Source organism: Daphnia pulex, chromosome 5 (genome assembly GCF_021134715.1).
Source record: "Daphnia pulex isolate KAP4 chromosome 5, ASM2113471v1".
NCBI lineage: Eukaryota > Metazoa > Arthropoda > Branchiopoda > Diplostraca > Daphniidae > Daphnia > Daphnia pulex.
The window spans coordinates 1,003,110-1,023,359 of record NC_060021.1 but is presented as its reverse complement, the minus strand read 5'-3'; the positions used below and the strand labels follow the sequence as shown (position 1 = coordinate 1,023,359).

General features: G+C 33.9%; 2 long non-coding RNA genes across 2 annotated transcripts; one reads left to right on the top strand and one right to left on the bottom strand.

The window, feature by feature from the left end:
- Positions 1–281: 281 nt before the first annotated feature.
- Positions 282–1,210, top strand: LOC124193670. Its single transcript, XR_006874390.1, has 3 exons — positions 282–318; positions 428–494; positions 812–1,210. It is a non-coding gene; the product is annotated as an uncharacterized LOC124193670 (long non-coding RNA).
- Positions 1,211–18,445: 17,235 nt separating this feature from the next.
- LOC124193335 lies at positions 18,446–20,089 on the bottom strand. The gene is made up of 2 exons (XR_006874186.1): positions 19,312–20,089; positions 18,446–19,242 (listed from the first exon to the last, which is right to left on the bottom strand). It is a non-coding gene; the product is annotated as an uncharacterized LOC124193335 (long non-coding RNA).
- Positions 20,090–20,250: the final 161 nt, after the last annotated feature.

The window sequence follows — 20,250 nt, the reverse complement described above, 5'->3', positions numbered from 1 at the left end:
TGGTGCAATATTTCACATATGGCGGTGATAAAACACAACCTAATATCGCCGCCTAGTGCAGATCGACCAAAGTTTTAGTCTAGCCTCTATGTGACAAATAGTCTGTGAAGAATAAGGATACTGTTAATTTACTATACAAGTAAGCAAACAACGCGTGAAATGGGGTCATCAATGGTGTATTTCTAATGTAACGAAAGAAATCTCATTATTGCAGCAGCAATAATTGGCTGTTACACAGGTATATAAAGGAGGGTATACCTCAGCGACTGCACGCATTAGTCAATTAGCGCTTTACCTGAATATTGACATTTTGCTGAGGTCCGCTCAACACTTCTAACCATGCATATCAATGTGTTGATAATATTTTTGCAATCGTTGTTTTTGCTCCTTCTAGCTCTTGTATTAAATTTCCTGTTAATTCTTTTAGGCTGTTTTCTTCTTTCTTATTGCTGGATCTGGGTATTCAAATTCTTTCCCCAGCATTGCTGTTAGAGGTAACGTCATCTGCATAAAAATTTTGTTTCTGAGTTTCTAAACTGCTTAATCGTGACTCGTCGGAAAAGTTAAACTGATGCGCGTAATTTTCAACGACTTGAAAAGATGATGTTCCCTTAATTGATTTTTATTTCTCGATGGATTTCGTTGCTGATCACCTTTTTATTTTGTCGATGTTCTTAAACCAATTTTCTTTCGAAAGCTAAGCGCTGAATTGACGTCCCTGTTGACTTTAGGTTTTTAATTACACATTAATTTGAATTTTACAATTTGAATTATACACACGCTATTTTGTTTCGATTGTTGTTGTATATAGAAGAGGACCCGACGTCCGATCCTTCACCTTCATTTACGACACCTCGTACGACGCTCCAGAAGCGTACGGCCACCACCAAGAAGACGGGACATATCCAATGGGACATTCCGCAGCCCCCGCTGGACGACATCAACCTGAAACCAATGGTAAGAGACGAACCGGTCAAAGAAGCACAACCCAGTCTGGAGTATCTTCCGCCGGTGGTAGAAGCAGTCAACGAAGCTCCTGGGGGCTACCCCAGAGAGAACCCGTCCGATCATGTGAATCTTAAACCACAGGCCGCTAATGTCCAAGTGGAGGTCCATGCCCAGGTTGGCGTCGTTCAGCATAGGAGAAGGCCGGTACCGGTACGCCACCCAGGCCGTTGGCGGTCGCTCCTGGAAATGGGGGTGGGGGAAGAAAATGACTAGAACCTAAAAACAATCATCCGAGAACGGAGAACGTCCTAAAGGGCTCTTCGGGATCTGTTTTCTTTTACCGTTTTATCTGGCAACGCAGCATGGCTTTGCACTTTTGTAGCGCGAGAACGGGGAGAGAGACCTTTCCTATCTTTTATAACGGTGATTATCACTCTGAATCTGTGTAAAATACCTTATTCTACAATAAAACCACAACATCGTTTCAATACTCTATTTTACAAAAATTATAAGAAGAAACTCAGTACATGTGACAGGTTGCATTGGTGTTGAAGAAATACCAAAAAAACGTCCCAAACATCTAGCCTGAAATATTTCCAAATCGTGGTGGAGACCTTTCCTATCACATGTTTTAGTATTTTTCAAGTTGAATCAGTATAGAATACTCTATTTTACAATAATTATAAGAAGAAACTTAGTACACGTGACAGGTTGCATTGGTGTTGAAGAAATACCAAAAAAAACGTCCAAAACATCTAGCCTGAAATATTTCCAAATCGTGGTGGAGACCTTTCCTATCACATGTTTTAGTATTTTTCGTGTTGAATCAGTATAGAATACTCTATTTTACAAAAATTATGAGAAGAAACTTAGTACACGTGACAGGTTGCATTGGTGTTGAAGAAATACAAAAAAAACGTCCCAAACATCTAGCCTGAAATATTTCCAAATCGTGGTGGAGACCTTTCCCATCACATGTTTTAGTATTTTTCGTGTTGAATCAGTATAGAATACTCTATTTTACAATAATTATAAGAAGAAACTCAGAACATGTGACAGGTTGCATTGGTGTTGAAGAAATACCAATAAAACGTCCGAAACATCTAGCCTGAAATATTTCCAAATCGTGGTGGAGACCTTTCCTATCACATGTTTTAGTATTTTTCATGTTGAATCAGTATAGAATACTCTATTTTACAATAATTATAAGAAGAAACTCAGAACATGTGACAGGTTTTATTGGTGTTGAAGAAATACCAAAAAAAAACGTCCCAAACATCTAGCCTGAAATATTTCCAAATCGTGGTAGAGACCTTTCCTATCACATGTTTTAGTATTTTTCGTGTTGAATCAGTATAGAATACTTTATTTTACAATAATTTTAAGAAGAAACTCAGTTCATGTGACAGGTTGCATTGGTGTTAAAGAAATACCAAAAAAACGTCCCAAATATCTAGCCTGAAATATTTCAAAATCGTGGTGGAGACCTTTCCTATCACATGTTTTAGTATTTTTCGTGTTTAATCAGTATAGAATACTCTATTTTACAAAAATTATGAGAAGAAACTTAGTACACGTGACAGGTTGCATTGGTGTTGAAGAAATACCAAAAAAACGTCCAAAACATCTAGCCTGAAATATTTCCAAATCGTGGTGGAGACCTTTCCTATCACATGTTTTAGTATTTTTCGTGTTGAATCAGTATAGAATACTCTATTTTAAAAAAATTATAAGAAGAAACTCATTTCATGTGACAGGTTGCATTGGTGTTGAAGAAATACCAAAAAAAACGTCCCAAACATCTAGCCTGAAATATTTCCAAATCGTGGTGGAGACCTTTCCTATCACATGTTTTAGTATTTTTCGTGTTGAATCAGTATAGAATACTTTATTTTACAATAATTTTAAGAAAAACTCAGTTCATGTGACAGGTTGCATTGGTGTTGAAGAAATACCAAAAAAAAACGTCCCAAACATCTAGCCTGAAATATTTCCAAATCGTGGTAGAGACCATTCCTATCACATGTTTTAGTATTTTTCGTGTTGAATCAGTATAGAATACTCTATTTTACAAAAATTATGAGAAGAAACTTAGTACACGTGACAGGTTGCATTGGTGTTGAAGAAATACCAAAAAAACGTCCAAAACATCTAGCCTGAAATATTTCCAAATCGTGGTAGAGACCTTTCCTATCACATGTTTTAGTATTTTTCGTGTTGAATCAGTATAGAATACTCTATTTTAAAAAAATTATAAGAAGAAACTCATTTCATGTGACAGGTTGCATTGGTGTTGAAGAAATACCAAAAAAACGTCCCAAACATCTAGCCTGAAATATTTCCAAATCGTGGTGGAGACCTTTCCCATCACATGTTTTAGTATTTTTCGTGTTGAATCAGTATAGAATACTCTATTTTACAAATATTATGAGAAGAAACTTAGTACACGTGACAGGTTGCATTGGTGTTGAAGAAATACCAAAAAAACGTCCAAAACATCTAGCCTGAAATATTTCCAAATCGTGGTGGAGACCTTTCCTATCACATGTTTTAGTATTTTTCGTGTTGAATCAGTATAGAATACTCTATTTTACAAAAATTATGAGAAGAAACTTAGTACACGTGACAGGTTGCATTGGTGTTGAAGAAATACCAAAAAAACGTCCAAAACATCTAGCCTGAAATATTTCCAAATCGTGGTGGAGACCTTTCCCATCACATGTTTTAGTATTTTTCGTGTTGAATCAGTATAGAATACTCTATTTTACAATAATTATAAGAAGAAACTCAGAACATGTGACAGGTTGCATTGGTGTTGAAGAAATACCAATAAAACGTCCGAAACATCTAGCCTGAAATATTTCCAAATCGTGGTGGAGACCTTTCCTATCACATGTTTTAGTGTTTTTCGTGTTGAATCAGTATAGAATACTCTATTTTAAAAAAATTATAAGAAGAAACTCATTTCATGTGACAGGTTGCATTGGTGTTGAAGAAATACCAAAAAAACGTCCCAAACATCTAGCCTGAAATATTTCCAAATCGTGGTGGAGACCTTTCCCATCACATGTTTTAGTATTTTTCGTGTTGAATCAGTATAGGATACTCTAGTTTACAATAATTATAAGAAGAAACTCAGAACATGTGACAGGTTGCATTGGTGTTGAAGAAATACCAAAAAAACGTCCCAAACATCTAGCTTGAAATATTTCCAAATCGTGGTGGAGACCTTTCCTATCACATGTTTTAGTATTTTTCATGTTGAATCAGTATAGAATACTCTATTTTACAATAATTATAAGAAGAAACTCAGAACATGTGACAGGTTTTATTGGTGTTGAAGAAATACCAAAAAAAACGTCCCAAACATCTAGCCTGAAATATTTCCAAATCGTGGTAGAGACCTTTCCTATCACATGTTTTAGTATTTTTCGTGTTGAATCAGTATAGAATACTCTATTTTACAAAAATTATGAGAAGAAACTTAGTACACGTGACAGGTTGCATTGGTGTTGAAGAAATACCAAAAAAACGTCCCAAACATCTAGCCTGAAATATTTCCAAATCGTGGTGGAGACCTTTCCTATCACATGTTTTAGTGTTTTTCGTGTTGAATCAGTATGAATACTCTATTTTTAAAAAATTATAAGAAAAAACTCATTTCATGTGACAGGTTGCATTGGTGTTGAAGAAATACCAAAAAAACGTCCCAAACATCTAGCCTGAAATATTTCCAAATCGTGGTGGAGACCTTTCCCATCACATGTTTTAGTATTTTTCGTGTTGAATCAGTATAGAATACTCTATTTTACAATAATTATAAGAAGAAACTCAGAACATGTGACAGGTTGCATTGGTGTTGAAGAAATACCAAAAAAACGTCCCAAACATCTAGCCTGAAATATTTCCAAATCGTGGTGGAGACCTTTCCTATCACATGTTTTAGTATTTTTCATGTTGAATCAGTATAGAATACTCTATTTTACAATAATTATAAGAAGAAACTCAGAACATGTGACAGGTTTTATTGGTGTTGAAGAAATACCAAAAAAAAAACGTCCCAAACATCTAGCCTGAAATATTTCCAAATGGTGGTAGAGACCTTTCCTATCACATGTTTTAGTATTTTTCGTGTTGAATCAGTATAGAATACTTTATTTTACAATAATTTTAAGAAGAAACTCAGTTCATGTGACAGGTTGCATTGGTGTTAAAGAAATACCAAAAAAACGTCCCAAACATCTAGCCTGAAATATTTCCAAATCGTGGTGGAGACCTTTCCTATCACATGTTTTAGTGTTTTTCGTGTTGAATCAGTATAGAATACTCTATTTTAAAAAAATTATAAGAAGAAACTCATTTCATGTGACAGGTTTTATTGGTGTTGAAGAAATACCAAAAAAAAACGTCCCAAACATCTAGCCTGAAATATTTCCAAATCGTGGTGGAGACCTTTCCTATCACATGTTTTAGTATTTTTCATGTTGAATCAGTATAGAATACTCTATTTTACAATAATTATAAGAAGAAACTCAGAACATGTGACAGGTTTTATTGGTGTTGAAGAAATACCAAAAAAACGTCCAAAACATCTAGCCTGAAATATTTCCAAATCGTGGTGGAGACCTTTCCCATCACATGTTTTAGTATTTTTCGTGTTGAATCAGTATAGAATACTCTATTTTACAATAATTATAAGAAGAAACTCAGAACATGTGACAGGTTGCATTAGTGTTGAAGAAATACCAAAAAAACGTCCCAAAAATCTAGCCTGAAATATTTCCAAATCGTGGTGGAGACCTTTCCTATCACATGTTTTAGTATTTTTCGTGTTGAATCAGTATAGAATACTATATTTTACAAAAATTATGAGAAGAAACTTAGTACACGTGACAGGTTGCATTGGTGTTGAAGAAATACCAAAAAAACGTCCAAAAAATCTAGCCTGAAATATTTCCAAATCGTGGTGGAGACCTTTCCTATCACATGTTTTAGTGTTTTTCGTGTTGAATCAGTATAGAATACTCTATTAAAAAAAAAATTATAAGAAGAAACTCATTTCATGTGACAGGTTGCATTGGTGTTGAAGAAATACCAAAAAAAACGTCCCAAACATCTAGCCTGAAATATTTCCAAATCGTGGTAGAGACCTTTCCCATCACATGTTTTAGTATTTTTCGTGTTGAATCAGTATAGAATACTCTATTTTACAATAATTATAAGAAGAAACTCAGAACATGTGACAGGTTGCATTGGTGTTGAAGAAATACCAAAAAAACGTCCCAAACATCTAGCCTGAAATATTTCCAAATCGTGGTGGAGACCTTTCCTATCACATGTTTTAGTATTTTTCATGTTGAATCAGTATAGAATACTCTATTTTACAATAATTATAAGAAGAAACTCAGAACATGTGACAGGTTTTATTGGTGTTGAAGAAATACCAAAAAAAAAACGTCCCAAACATCTAGCCTGAAATATTTCCAAATCGTGGTAGAGACCTTTCCTATCACATGTTTTAGTATTTTTCGTGTTGAATCAGTATAGAATACTTTATTTTACAATAATTTTAAGAAGAAACTCAGTTCATGTGACAGGTTGCATTGGTGTTAAAGAAATACCAAAAAAACGTCCCAAACATCTAGCCTGAAATATTTCCAAATCGTGGTGGAGACCTTTCCTATCACATGTTTTAGTATTTTTCATGTTGAATCAGTATAGAATACTCTATTTTACAATAATTATAAGAAGAAACTCAGAACATGTGACAGGTTTTATTGGTGTTGAAGAAATACCAAAAAAAAAACGTCCCAAACATCTAGCCTGAAATATTTCCAAATCGTGGTAGAGACCTTTCCTATCACATGTTTTAGTATTTTTCGTGTTGAATCAGTATAGAATACTCTATTTTACAATAATTATAAGAAGAAACTCAGAACATGTGACAGGTTGCATTAGTGTTGAAGAAATACCAAAAAACGTCCCAAAAATCTAGCCTGAAATATTTCCAAATCGTGGTGGAGACCTTTCCTATCACATGTTTTAGTATTTTTCATGTTGAATCAGTATAGAATACTCTATTTTACAATAATTATATGAAGAAACTCAGAACATGTGACAGGTTTTATTGGTGTTGAAGAAATACCAAAAGAAACGTCCCAAACATCTAGCCTGAAATATTTCCAAATCGTGGTGGAGACCTTTCCTATCACATGTTTTAGTATTTTTCATGTTGAATCAGTATAGAATACTCTATTTTACAATAATTATATGAAGAAACTCAGAACATGTGACAGGTTTTATTGGTGTTGAAGAAATACCAAAAGAAACGTCCCAAACATCTAGCCTGAAATATTTCCAAATCGTGGTAGAGACCTTTCCTATCACATGTTTTAGTATTTTTCGTGTTGAATCAGTATAGAATACTCTATTTTACAAAAATTATGAGAAGAAACTTAGTACACGTGTCAGGTTGCATTGGTGTTGAAGAAATACCAAAAAAACGTCCAAAACATCTAGCCTGAAATATTTCCAAATCGTGGTGGAGACCTTTCCTATCACATGTTTTAGTATTTTTCATGTTGAATCAGTATAGAATACTCTATTTTACAATAATTATAAGAAGAAACTCAGAACATGTGACAGGTTGCATTGGTGTTGAAGAAATACCAAAAAAACGTCCCAAACATCTAGCCTGAAATATTTCCAAATCGTGGTGGAGACCTTTCCTATCAAATGTTTTAGTATTTTTCATGTTGAATCAGTATAGAATACTCTATTTTACAATAATTATAAGAAGAAACTCAGAACATGTGACAGGTTGCATTGGTGTTGAAGAAATACCAAAAAAAACGTCCCAAACATCTAGCCTTAAATATTTCCAAATCGTGGTAGAGACCTTTCCTATCACATGTTTTAGTATTTTTCGTGTTGAATCAGTATAGAATACTTTATTTTACAATAATTTTAAGAAGAAATTCAGTTCATGTGACAGGTTGCATTGGTGTTAAAGAAATACCAAAAAAACGTCCAAAACATCTAGTCTGAAATATTTCCAAATCGTGGTGGAGACCTTTCCTATCACATGTTTTAGTGTTTTTCGTGTTGAATCAGTATAGAATACTCTATTTTAAAAAAATTATAAGAAGAAACTCCTTTCATGTGACAGGTTGCATTGGTGTTGAAGAAATACCAAAAAAACGTCCCAAACATCTAGCCTGAAATATTTCCAATTCGTGGTGGAGACCTTTCCCATCACATGTTTTAGTATTTTTCGTGTTGAATCAGTATAGAATACTCTATTTTACAATAATTATAAGAAGAAACTCAGAACATGTGACAGGTTGCATTGGTGTTGAAGAAATACCAAAAAAACGTCCCAAACATCTAGCCTGAAATATTTCCAAATCGTGGTGGAGACCTTTCCCATCACATGTTTTAGTATTTTTCGTGTTGAATAAGTATAGAATACTCTATTTTACAATAATTATAAGAAGAAACTCAGAACATGTGACAGGTTGCATTGGTGTTGAAGAAATACCAAAAAAACGTCCCAAACATCTAGCCTGAAATATTTCCAAATCGTGGTGGAGACCTTTCCTATCACATGTTTTAGTATTTTTCATGTTGAATCAGTATAGAATACTCTATTTTACAATAATTATAAGAAGAAACTCAGAACATGTGACAGGTTTTATTGGTGTTGAAGAAATACCAAAAGAAACGTCCCAAAAATCTAGCCTGAAATATTTCCAAATCGTGGTAGAGACCTTTCCTATCACATGTTTTAGTATTTTTCGTGTTGAATCAGTATAGAATACTATATTTTACAAAAATTATGAGAAGAAACTTAGTACACGTGACAGGTTGCATTGGTGTTGAAGAAATACCAAAAAAACGTCCAAAAAATCTAGCCTGAAATATTTCCAAATCGTGGTGGAGACCTTTCCTATCACATGTTTTAGTGTTTTTCGTGTTGAATCAGTATAGAATACTCTATTTAAAAAAAAATTATAAGAAGAAACTCATTTCATGTGACAGGTTGCATTGGTGTTGAAGAAATACCAAAAAAAAACGTCCCAAACATCTAGCCTGAAATATTTCCAAATCGTGGTGGAGACCTTTCCCATCACATGTTTTAGTATTTTTCGTGTTGAATCAGTATAGAATACTCTATTTTACAATAATTATAAGAAGAAACTCAGAACATGTGACAGGTTGCATTGGTGTTGAAGAAATACCAAAAAAACGTCCCAAACATCTAGCCTGAAATATTTCCAAATCGTGGTGGAGACCTTTCCTATCAAATGTTTTAGTATTTTTCATGTTGAATCAGTATAGAATACTCTATTTTACAATAATTATAAGAAGAAACTCAGAACATGTGACAGGTTGCATTGGTGTTGAAGAAATACCAAAAAAAACGTCCCAAACATCTAGCCTTAAATATTTCCAAATCGTGGTAGAGACCTTTCCTATCACATGTTTTAGTATTTTTCGTGTTGAATCAGTATAGAATACTTTATTTTACAATAATTTTAAGAAGAAATTCAGTTCATGTGACAGGTTGCATTGGTGTTAAAGAAATACCAAAAAAACGTCCAAAACATCTAGCCTGAAATATTTCCAAATCGTGGTGGAGACCTTTCCTATCACATGTTTTAGTGTTTTTCGTGTTGAATCAGTATAGAATACTCTATTTTAAAAAAATTATAAGAAGAAACTCATTTCATGTGACAGGTTGCATTGGTGTTGAAGAAATACCAAAAAAACGTCCCAAACATCTAGCCTGAAATATTTCCAAATCGTGGTGGAGACCTTTCCCATCACATGTTTTAGTATTTTTCGTGTTGAATCAGTATAGAATACTCTATTTTACAATAATTATAAGAAGAAACTCAGAACATGTGACAGGTTGCATTGGTGTTGAAGAAATACCAAAAAAACGTCCCAAACATCTAGCCTGAAATATTTCCAAATCGTGGTGGAGACCTTTCCTATCACATGTTTTAGTATTTTTCATGTTGAATCGGTATAGAATACTCTATTTTACAATAATTATAAGAAGAAACTCAGAACATGTGACAGGTTTTATTGGTGTTGAAGAAATACCAAAAAAACGTCCCAAACATCTAGCCTGAAATATTTCCAAATCGTGGTGGAGACCTTTCCCATCACATGTTTTAGTATTTTTCGTGTTGAATCAGTATAGAATACTCTATTTTACAATAATTTTAAGAAGAAACTCAGAACATGTGACAGGTTGCATTGGTGTTGAAGAAATACCAAAAAAACGTCCCAAACAACTAGCCTGAAATATTTCCAAATCGTGGTGGAGACCTTTCCTATCACATGTTTTAGTATTTTTCATGTTGAATCAGTATAGAATACTCTATTTTACAATAATTATAAGAAGAAACTCAGAACATGTGACAGGTTTTATTGGTGTTGAAGAAATACCAAAAAAACGTCCCAAACATCTAGCCTGAAATATTTCCAAATCGTGGTGGAGACCTTTCCCATCACATGTTTTAGTATTTTTCGTGTTGAATCAGTATAGAATACTCAATTTTACAATAATTATAAGAAGAACCTCAGAACATGTGACAGGTTGCATTGGTGTTGAAGAAATACCAAAAAAACGTCCCAAAAATCTAGCCTGAAATATTTCCAAATCGTGGTGGAGACCTTTCCTATCACATGTTTTAGTATTTTTCATGTTGAATCAGTATAGAATACTCTATTTTACAATAATTATATGAAGAAACTCAGAACATGTGACAGGTTTTATTGGTGTTGAAGAAATACCAAAAGAAACGTCCCAAACATCTAGCCTGAAATATTTCCAAATCGTGGTAGAGACCTTTCCTATCACATGTTTTAGTATTTTTCGTGTTGAATCAGTATAGAATACTCTATTTTACAAAAATTATGAGAAGAAACTTAGTACACGTGTAAGGTTGCATTGGTGTTGAAGAAATACCAAAAAAACGTCCAAAACATCTAGCCTGAAATATTTCCAAATCGTGGTGGAGACCTTTCCTATCACATGTTTTAGTATTTTTCATGTTGAATCAGTATAGAATACTCTATTTTACAATAATTATAAGAAGAAACTCAGAACATGTGACAGGTTTTATTGGTGTTGAAGAAATACCAAAAAAAACGTCCCAAACATCTAGCCTGAAATATTTCCAAATCGTGGTAGAGACCTTTCCTATCACATGTTTTAGTATTTTTCGTGTTGAATCAGTATAGAATACTTTATTTTACAATAATTTTAAGAAGAAACTCAGTTCATGTGACAGGTTGCATTGGTGTTAAAGAAATACCAAAAAAACGTCCCAAACATCTAGCCTGAAATATTTCCAAATCGTGGTGGAGACCTTTCCCATCACATGTTTTAGTATTTTTCGTGTTGAATCAGTATAGAATACTCTATTTTACAATAATTATAAGAAGAAACTCAGAACATGTGACAGGTTGCATTGGTGTTGAAGAAATACCAAAAAAACGTCCCAAACATCTAGCCTGAAATATTTCCAAATCGTGGTGGAGACCTTTCCTATCACATGTTTTAGTATTTTTCATGTTGAATCAGTATAGAATACTCTATTTTACAATAATTATAAGAAGAAACTCAGAACATGTGACAGGTTTTATTGGTGTTGAAGAAATACCAAAAAAACGTCCCAAACATCTAGCCTGAAATATTTCCAAATCGTGGTGGAGACCTTTCCCATCACATGTTTTAGTATTTTTCGTGTTGAATCAGTATAGAATACTCTATTTTACAATAATTATAAGAAGAAACTCAGAACATGTGACAGGTTGCATTGGTGTTGAAGAAATACCAAAAAAACGTCCCAAACATCTAGCCTGAAATATTTCCAAATCGTGGTGGAGACCTTTCCTATCACATGTTTTAGTATTTTTCATGTTGAATCAGTATAGAATACTCTATTTTACAATAATTATAAGAAGAAACTCAGAACATGTGACAGGTTTTATTGGTGTTGAAGAAATACCAAAAGAAACGTCCCAAACATCTAGCCTGAAATATTTCCAAATCGTGGTAGAGACCTTTCCTATCACATGTTTTAGTATTTTTCGTGTTGAATCAGTATAGAATACTCTATTTTACAAAAATTATGAGAAGAAACTTAGTACACGTGACAGGTTGCATTGGTGTTGAAGAAATACCAAAAAACGTCCCAAACATCTAGCCTGAAATATTTCCAAATCGTGGTGGAGACCTTTCCTATCACATGTTTTAGTATTTTTCGTGTTGATTCAGTATAGAATACTCTATTTTACAATAATTATAAGAAGAAACTCAGAACATGTGACAGGTTGCATTGGTGTTGAAGAAATACCAAAAAAAACGTCCCAAACATCTAGCCTGAAATATTTCCAAATCGTGGTGGAGACCTTTCCTATCACATGTTTAAGTATTTTTCGTGTTGAATCAGTATAGAATACTCTGTTTTACAATAATTATAAGAAGAAACTCAGAACATGTGACAGGTTTTATTGGTGTTGAAGAAATACCAAAAAAACGTCCCAAACATCTAGCCTGAAATATTTCCAAATCGTGGTGGAGACCTTTCCTATCACATGTTTTAGTATTTTTCATGTTGAATCAGTATAGAATACTCTATTTTACAATAATTATAAGAAGAAACTCATTTCATGTGACAGGTTTTATTGGAGTTGAAGAAATACCAAAAAAAAAACGTCCCAAACATCTAGCCTGAAATATTTCCAAATCGTGGTAGAGACCTTTCCTATCACATGTTTTAGTATTTTTCGTGTTGAATCAGTATAGAATACTTTATCCGTATTATTTTTTATAATTATATAGAATACTTACAGTCCCTTTAATCTTTTGAGACTTAGTTTTCATTTTGGTGTTGAGTTTTAAGCCTGTGGTGTGACCGTAAAGTCTTGAAATCACAAAAATGATGGCAGAAAAACTTCAAATGCTCATAACTTTTGAAATTTATTTTGGTGTTTGAATATTGGAAACCTAGGTAATAGAGGACAGTTCCGTTAATCTTTTGAGACTTAGTTTTAATTTTGGTGTTGAGTATTAAGCCTGTGGTGTGACCGTAAAGTCTTGAAATCACAAAAATGATGGCAGAAAAAACTTCAAATGCTCATAACCTTTGAAATTTATTTTGGTGTTTGAATATTTGAAACCTAGGTAATAGAGGACAGTTTTGTTAATCTTTTGAGACTTAGTTTTGATTTTGGTGTTGAGTATTAAGCCTGTGGTGTGACCGTAAAGTCTTGAAATCACAAAAATGATGGCAGAAAAAACTTCAAATGCTCATAACTTTTGAAATTTATTTTGGTGTTTGAATATTTGAAACCAAGGTAATAGAGGACAGTCTCCTCAATCTTTTGAGACTTTGTTTTTATTTTGGTGTTGAGTTTTAAGCCTGTGGTGTGACCGTAAAGTCTTGAAATCACAAAAATTGTTGCAGAAAAAACTTCAAATGCTCATAACTTTTGAAATTTATTTTGGTGTTTGAATATTTGAAACCTAGGTAATAGAGGACAGTCCCCTCAATGTTTTGAGACTTAGTTTTTATTTTGGTGTTGAGTATTAAGCCTATGGTGTGACCGTAAAGTCTTGAAATCACAAAAATGATGGCAGAAAAAACTTCAAATGCTCATAACTTTTGAAATTTATTTTGGTGTTTGAATATTTTAACCTAGGTAATAGAGAACAGTCCCCTCAATGTTTTGAGACTTAGTTTTCATTTTGGTGTTGAGTATTAAGCCTGTGGTGTGACCGTAAAGTCTTGAAATCACAAAAATGATGGCAGAAAAAACTTCAAATGCTCATAACCTTTGAAATTTATTTTGGTGTTTGAATATTTGAAACCTAGGTAATAGAGAACAGTTTTGTTAATCTTTTGAGACTTAGTTTTGATTTTGGTGTTGAGTATTAAGCCTGTGGTGTGACCGTAAAGTCTTGAAATCACAAAAATGATGGCAGAAAAAACTTCAAATGCTCATAACTTTTGAAATTTATTTTGGTGTTTGAATATTTTAACCTAGGTAATAGAGAACAGTCCCCTCAATGTTTTGAGACTTAGTTTTCATTTTGGTGTTGAGTATTAAGCCTGTGGTGTGACCGTAAAGTCTTGAAATCACAAAAATGATGGCAGAAAAAACTTCAAATGCTCATAACCTTTGAAATTTATTTTGGTGTTTGAATATTTGAAACCTAGGTAATAGAGAACAGTTTTGTTAATCTTTTGAGACTTAGTTTTGATTTTGGTGTTGAGTATTAAGCCTGTGGTGTGACCGTAAAGTCTTGAAATCACAAAAATGATGGCAGAAAAAACTTCAAATGCTCATAACTTTTGAAATTTATTTTGGTGTTTGAATATTTGAAACCAAGGTAATAGAGGACAGTCTCCTCAATCTTTTGAGACTTTGTTTTTATTTTGGTGTTGAGTTTTAAGCCTGTGGTGTGACCGTAAATTCTTGAAATCACAAAAATTGTTGCAGAAAAAACTTCAAATGCTCATAACTTTTGAAATTTATTTTGGTGTTTGAATATTTGAAACCTAGGTAATAGAGGACAGTCCCCTCAATGTTTTGAGACTTAGTTTTTATTTTGGTGTTGAGTATTAAGCCTATGGTGTGACCGTAAAGTCTTGAAATCACAAAAATGATGGCAGAAAAAACTTCAAATGCTCATAACTTTTGAAATTTATTTTGGTGTTTGAATATTTTAACCTAGGTAATAGAGAACAGTCCCCTCAATGTTTTGAGACTTAGTTTTCATTTTGGTGTTGAGTATTAAGCCTGTGGTGTGACCGTAAAGTCTTGAAATCACAAAAATGATGGCAGAAAAAACTTCAAATGCTCATAACCTTTGAAATTTATTTTGGTGTTTGAATATTTGAAACCTAGGTAATAGAGGACAGTTTTGTTAATCTTTTGAGACTTAGTTTTGATTTTGGTGTTGAGTATTAAGCCTGTGGTGTGACCGTAAAGTCTTGAAATCACAAAAATGATGGCAGAAAAAACTTCAAATGCTCATAACTTTTGAAATTTATTTTGGTGTTTGAATATTTGAAACCAAGGTAATAGAGGACAGTCTCCTCAATCTTTTGAGACTTTGTTTTTATTTTGGTGTTGAGTTTTAAGCCTGTGGTGTGACCGTAAAGTCTTGAAATCACAAAAATTGTTGCAGAAAAAACTTCAAATGCTCATAACTTTTGAAATTTATTTTGGTGTTTGAATATTTGAAACCTAGGTAATAGATGACAGTCCCCTCAATGTTTTGAGACTTAGTTTTCATTTTGGTGTTGGGTATTAAGCCTGTGGTGTGACCGTAAGGTTATATTGTAGAAAAGGATATCCCACACTTATTCAGAATGATAATTACTTTTATAAATGGTAGAAAAGGTATCCAGCATGCTGTGTTGTGCTGTTCTGTGCTGTGCTGTGCTGCCTGGAAGAATTTCTCCTTTTTTCTATTTCATCAACATCATGGATGTTTTTATGAATTAATTGATTCAATTAACTTTAAATGGTGTATTGGACATTTATTTATATATCCTGTAAGAATAAATCGCTTTGAATAAGCGAAACAATAAATATATCAAATTCAAATTCATTGAAGTTGTGTTTCCCAGCTCGCCAAAGCAGTATTTTTTATTTTTCTTCAACGCCAATGCAAGATATAACTTATAAGTTATCTTGTGGTTTTATTGTAGAGTAGCATATTCCACACAATACATAATTTTTTTAATTTATTTTGGTGTTTGAATATTTGGGACCTAGGTAATAGAGGCCATTCCCCTGATCCTTTTGAGACTTAGTTTTTATTTTGGTGTTGAGTACTAAGCCTGTGGTGTGACCGTGAAGTCTTGAATTCACAAAAATTATGGCAAAAAAAAAATTCAAATGTTAATAATTTTTGAAATTTATTTTGTTGTTTGAATGTTTGGGACCAAGGTAGTAGAGGACATTCCCCTGAACATTTTAAAAATTAGTTTTTATTTTGGTGTTGAGTACTTAGCCTGTGGTGTGACCGTAAAGTCTTGAAATCACAAAAATTATGGCAAAACAAAACTTCAAATGCACATAACTTTAAAAATTTATTTTGATGTTTGAATATTTGGAACCTAGGTAATAGAAGACATTCCCCTGAACCTTTTGAGACTTAGTTTTCATTTTGGTGTTGAGTTCTTAGCCTGTGGTGTGCCTGTGCTCTCTTTTGCTCTCCTGTGATCTGCTGTGCTCTCAAGTGCTCTGCTAAGCTCTCCTGTGCTCTACTGTGCACTACTGTGCTCTCCTGTGCTCTCCTGTGCGCTCCTGTTGTCTTCTGTGCTCTCCTGTGGTCTCCTGTGGTCTCCTTTGCTCTCCTGTGCTCTCCTGTGCATTTTTCTTAAACTTTTTGATCATTAATTTCTCTATGAATTTATTGATTTAATAGACTTGAAGGAGTGTATTGGACATTGATTCAAACATCCTGTAATTTAAAAAATGGTTTTAACAAGTGATATAAATATTATAGCAACTTCAAGTGCTGTGCTGTTCTTTGCTCTCCTGTGCTCTCCTGTACTCTCATGTGCTCTCCTGTGCTCTTCTGTGCTCTCTTTTGCTCGCCTGTGCTCTCCTGTGCATTTTTCTTAAACTTTTTTTTTCATGAACTGCTCTAAACATTTATTGATTCAATAGACTTTAAAAGGTGTATTGGACATTGATTAACAAATCCTGTAATTAAAAACATGGTTTTAACAAGTGAAATAAATATTATAGCAACTTCAAGTGCTGGGCTGTGCTGTGCTGTGCTGTGCTTTGCTGTGCTTGAAGTAGTGTTTCACAGTTCCTGGGAGAGTTTCCATGAACCCTTTTTTCTAAAACTATTTCTTCATTATTTGTATTATGAATTCATTTTTTCTATGTACTTTAAAAAACGTGTATTTGACATCTTTAAACATATCCTGTAAGAAAGAATCAGGCACAGGAGAGCACAGGAGAGCACAGGAGAGCACAGGAGAGCACAGGAGAGCACAGGAGAACAAAGGAGAGCACAGAAGAGCACAGCTCAATACTTGAAGTTGCTATAATATTTATTTCACTTGTTTAAACTATTTTTTTATTATAGGATGTGTAAATCAATGTCCAATACACCATTTCAAGTCTATTGAATCACTAAATTTATAGAGAAATTCATGAACAAAAAATTTTCGAAAAATGCACATCACAGCACTTGAATTTTTAAAAATTATTCAAGATATTTGAGTTCTATAGAGCAATTCATGAACAAAAAGTTTTAGAAAAATGCACATCACAGCACAGCAGCTAGGTAGTAGCTAGTAGTGATAATGTCCATTATGTATTTTCCATTATACGTTTCTTCACTGAATGACCAATCGTCACCAAATTTTGTACTTAATTCTGTCAAAATTTGATACATTGCGTAGTGGGGTTTTCATTTGTTTCCGTTACTGTTTTAAAAATTTAATTTGCGGATTTGTTACCTAGCTGGTTGCCGAATCCTAGGCAGTGAATTCGCTTTTTTTGCGTAACCTTCCAACTATCAGTGCAGTGAGTGCTATGCAGTGTAAAAAAAAAGAAAAAAAAATAGAATAGAAAATCTTCTAGGATCTGGGAAAAACACTCTTATGAGTTTAAGTTTCTAAAATGATTATTTCACTTGTTTCTTACCATTTCTTTATTACAGGATGTGTAAATTGATGTCCACCATTTCAAGTTTATTGAATCAATAAATTCATAAAGCAAATCATAAAGAAATAGTTTTAGAAAAATGGTTCATAGAAAATCTTCCAGGAACTGGGAAAAAACACTTTTATGAGTTTGAAGTTGCTATATAATATTTATTTCACTTGTTAAAACCATTTCTTTATTACAGGATGAGTAAATCGATGTCCACATTTCATGTCTATTGAATCAATAAATTCATAAAGCAATTCATGGAGAACTAGTTTTAGAAAAATGGTTCATAGAAAATTTTCAAGGAACTGGGAAAGAACTTTTATGAGTGTGAAGTTGCTAAAATGATTATTTCACTTGTTAAAACCATTTCTTTATTACATGATGTGTAAATCGATTTCCAATACACCATTTCAAGTCTATTGAATCAATAAATTCATCAATCAATTAATGAAGAAATAGTTTAAGAAAAATGGTTCATGGAAAATCTTCCAGTATCTAGGGAAAAAACACTTTTATGAGGGCCATTCTGCCGAGTTTCGAATTTGTTTGTCGCAAAAAAATTAGATTTGCTTAATTTTTTTATCGCGTGTTCTTCATAACACGAAGAAACATTGTATCAAAGGATTTTTTTATCGTTAATGGGAAGCCTTCAATTAAATGTTAAAGTTTTGCGCTTTTTCACAAATGGTATGCGCGTTTTTTCATTTAAATTACTACGCATGTCATTTAAATTAATTTTAAAATTATGACATAACAACTGTGATGATACACAATAAGGACACTTAGAGACTTGTAACTTTTGTATTTCCCTTGGTGTTGCGGATACAGCTGCCGGTGACGATCTGCCGGGATCAGGCAGGCATCGGGCTTTTTTACTGGGGAAGACAAAGAGAAACTCAGGGAAACATATGCAATACAAACAATAGTTATGGTCCACTAGAGAATAACAAAGGAGGGATGTTCGGTCCACTGGTTCGTCAGGCCAACACCAACGAGGTGTTGGGGGACATTCAACAGCTTTCCTATTTGGGGAAGCGTGAAGAAGAGTCAAGCGACCTCACGGTTGCTTAGACTTAGAAAGAATATATGGGAGATGGGGCGAGTCATTACACTCCCCTTCCCGGTGAATTTCTGTAGTTGGGGGGAGGGGAAGGATATAGAAGTAAGCACATTTTTCAAATCAGTTTTTTAAATGCTGCTAATCTAAGTGGTTGTATATTTTTGTAGGGGTAAACATAAAGTATAAGAAAACCATCTCCTTTTATCGTTACGGTACGGGTACAGGTAAGTAGAGTACAGGTACAGTTAACATACTAATTGCTTACATTTTGAAATGATTGAATAGTTTTATTATTATTGTAGTGGCGTCTTGCTCTCTTAAGCTCCTGGGCATGGAACTCATACTTATAGTACAAGTCCATGACATCGCGGTTGTACTGCCCAATTAGTTCGCGGCGATGGCGGCGATACTCCTCCTCGTTACGTAGGCGAATGGGAGGTGGCATACATATTTTGAAAAAATGTTGAGGGGACATACCCAGGTGGAGATGGAGAAAGCAAAGAGGTGAAACGGTCTTGTCGTCCCTGGCACGTTCACAAATTTGTGATGATACACAATAAGGACACTTAGAGACTTGTAACTTTTGTATTTACCTTGGTGTTGCAGATACAGCTGCCTGTGACGATCTGCCGGGATTAGGCAGGCGTCGGGCTTTTATACTGGGGAAGACAAAGAGAAACTCAGGGAAACATATGCAATACAAACAATAGTTATGGTCCACTAGAGAATAACAAAGGAGGGATGTTCGGTCCACTGGTTCGTCACGGCCAACACCAACGAGGTGTTGGGGGACATTCACCAGCTTTCCTATTTGGGGAAGCGTGAAGAAGAGTCAAGCAACCTCACGGTTGCTTAGACTTAGAAAGAACATATGGGAGATGGGGCGAGTCATTACACAACGATAAAAAAGAGATTTGTTTTCTCTTTCTAATGATGTATTTCAGTATTTGTAACGGAAAACAGATTTTGTCTTTATGGAGCAATCTCTTCAAAGATTTGTTTTTTAAATAGTCAGCTGATCAAATCTGGTTTTTCGGATCGAACCCAAATTTGTACCAGTTATAGGTGGTAGTATGAACAACATCTGGCCGAAGAATAAAACTTGTTCCGCAATTTGTTTAAGAGTTATGAATTTTTAAATTTCGTTTTTATTCCCTGTGCCTTTGATGCACGCTCTCCCTTTCCCGGCGGAGGGAGGGAGGGATGGTGAGGAGGGATGGTGCGCGCGTACTAAAGGCATAGGAACAAAACGAAATTAAAAAATTCATAACTCTTGAACGGATTGCAGAACAAGTATCATTCTTTAACTGTGTGTTCTTCACAATCACACCTATAACTGGTACAAATTTGGATTCGATCCGAAAGACCAGATTTGATCAGCTGACTATTTTTTTTTAAATTACAGATTTTTAGGTCCCATAGCGGGAAGGGAAAAAAAGGGGGGTCCTCCGGGTCCATGGATTTGGTGCGCTTGAGCCTTGAGTGGTGGATTGCATGTTAAATAATTATATTTATTTTATTAAATAATTAAT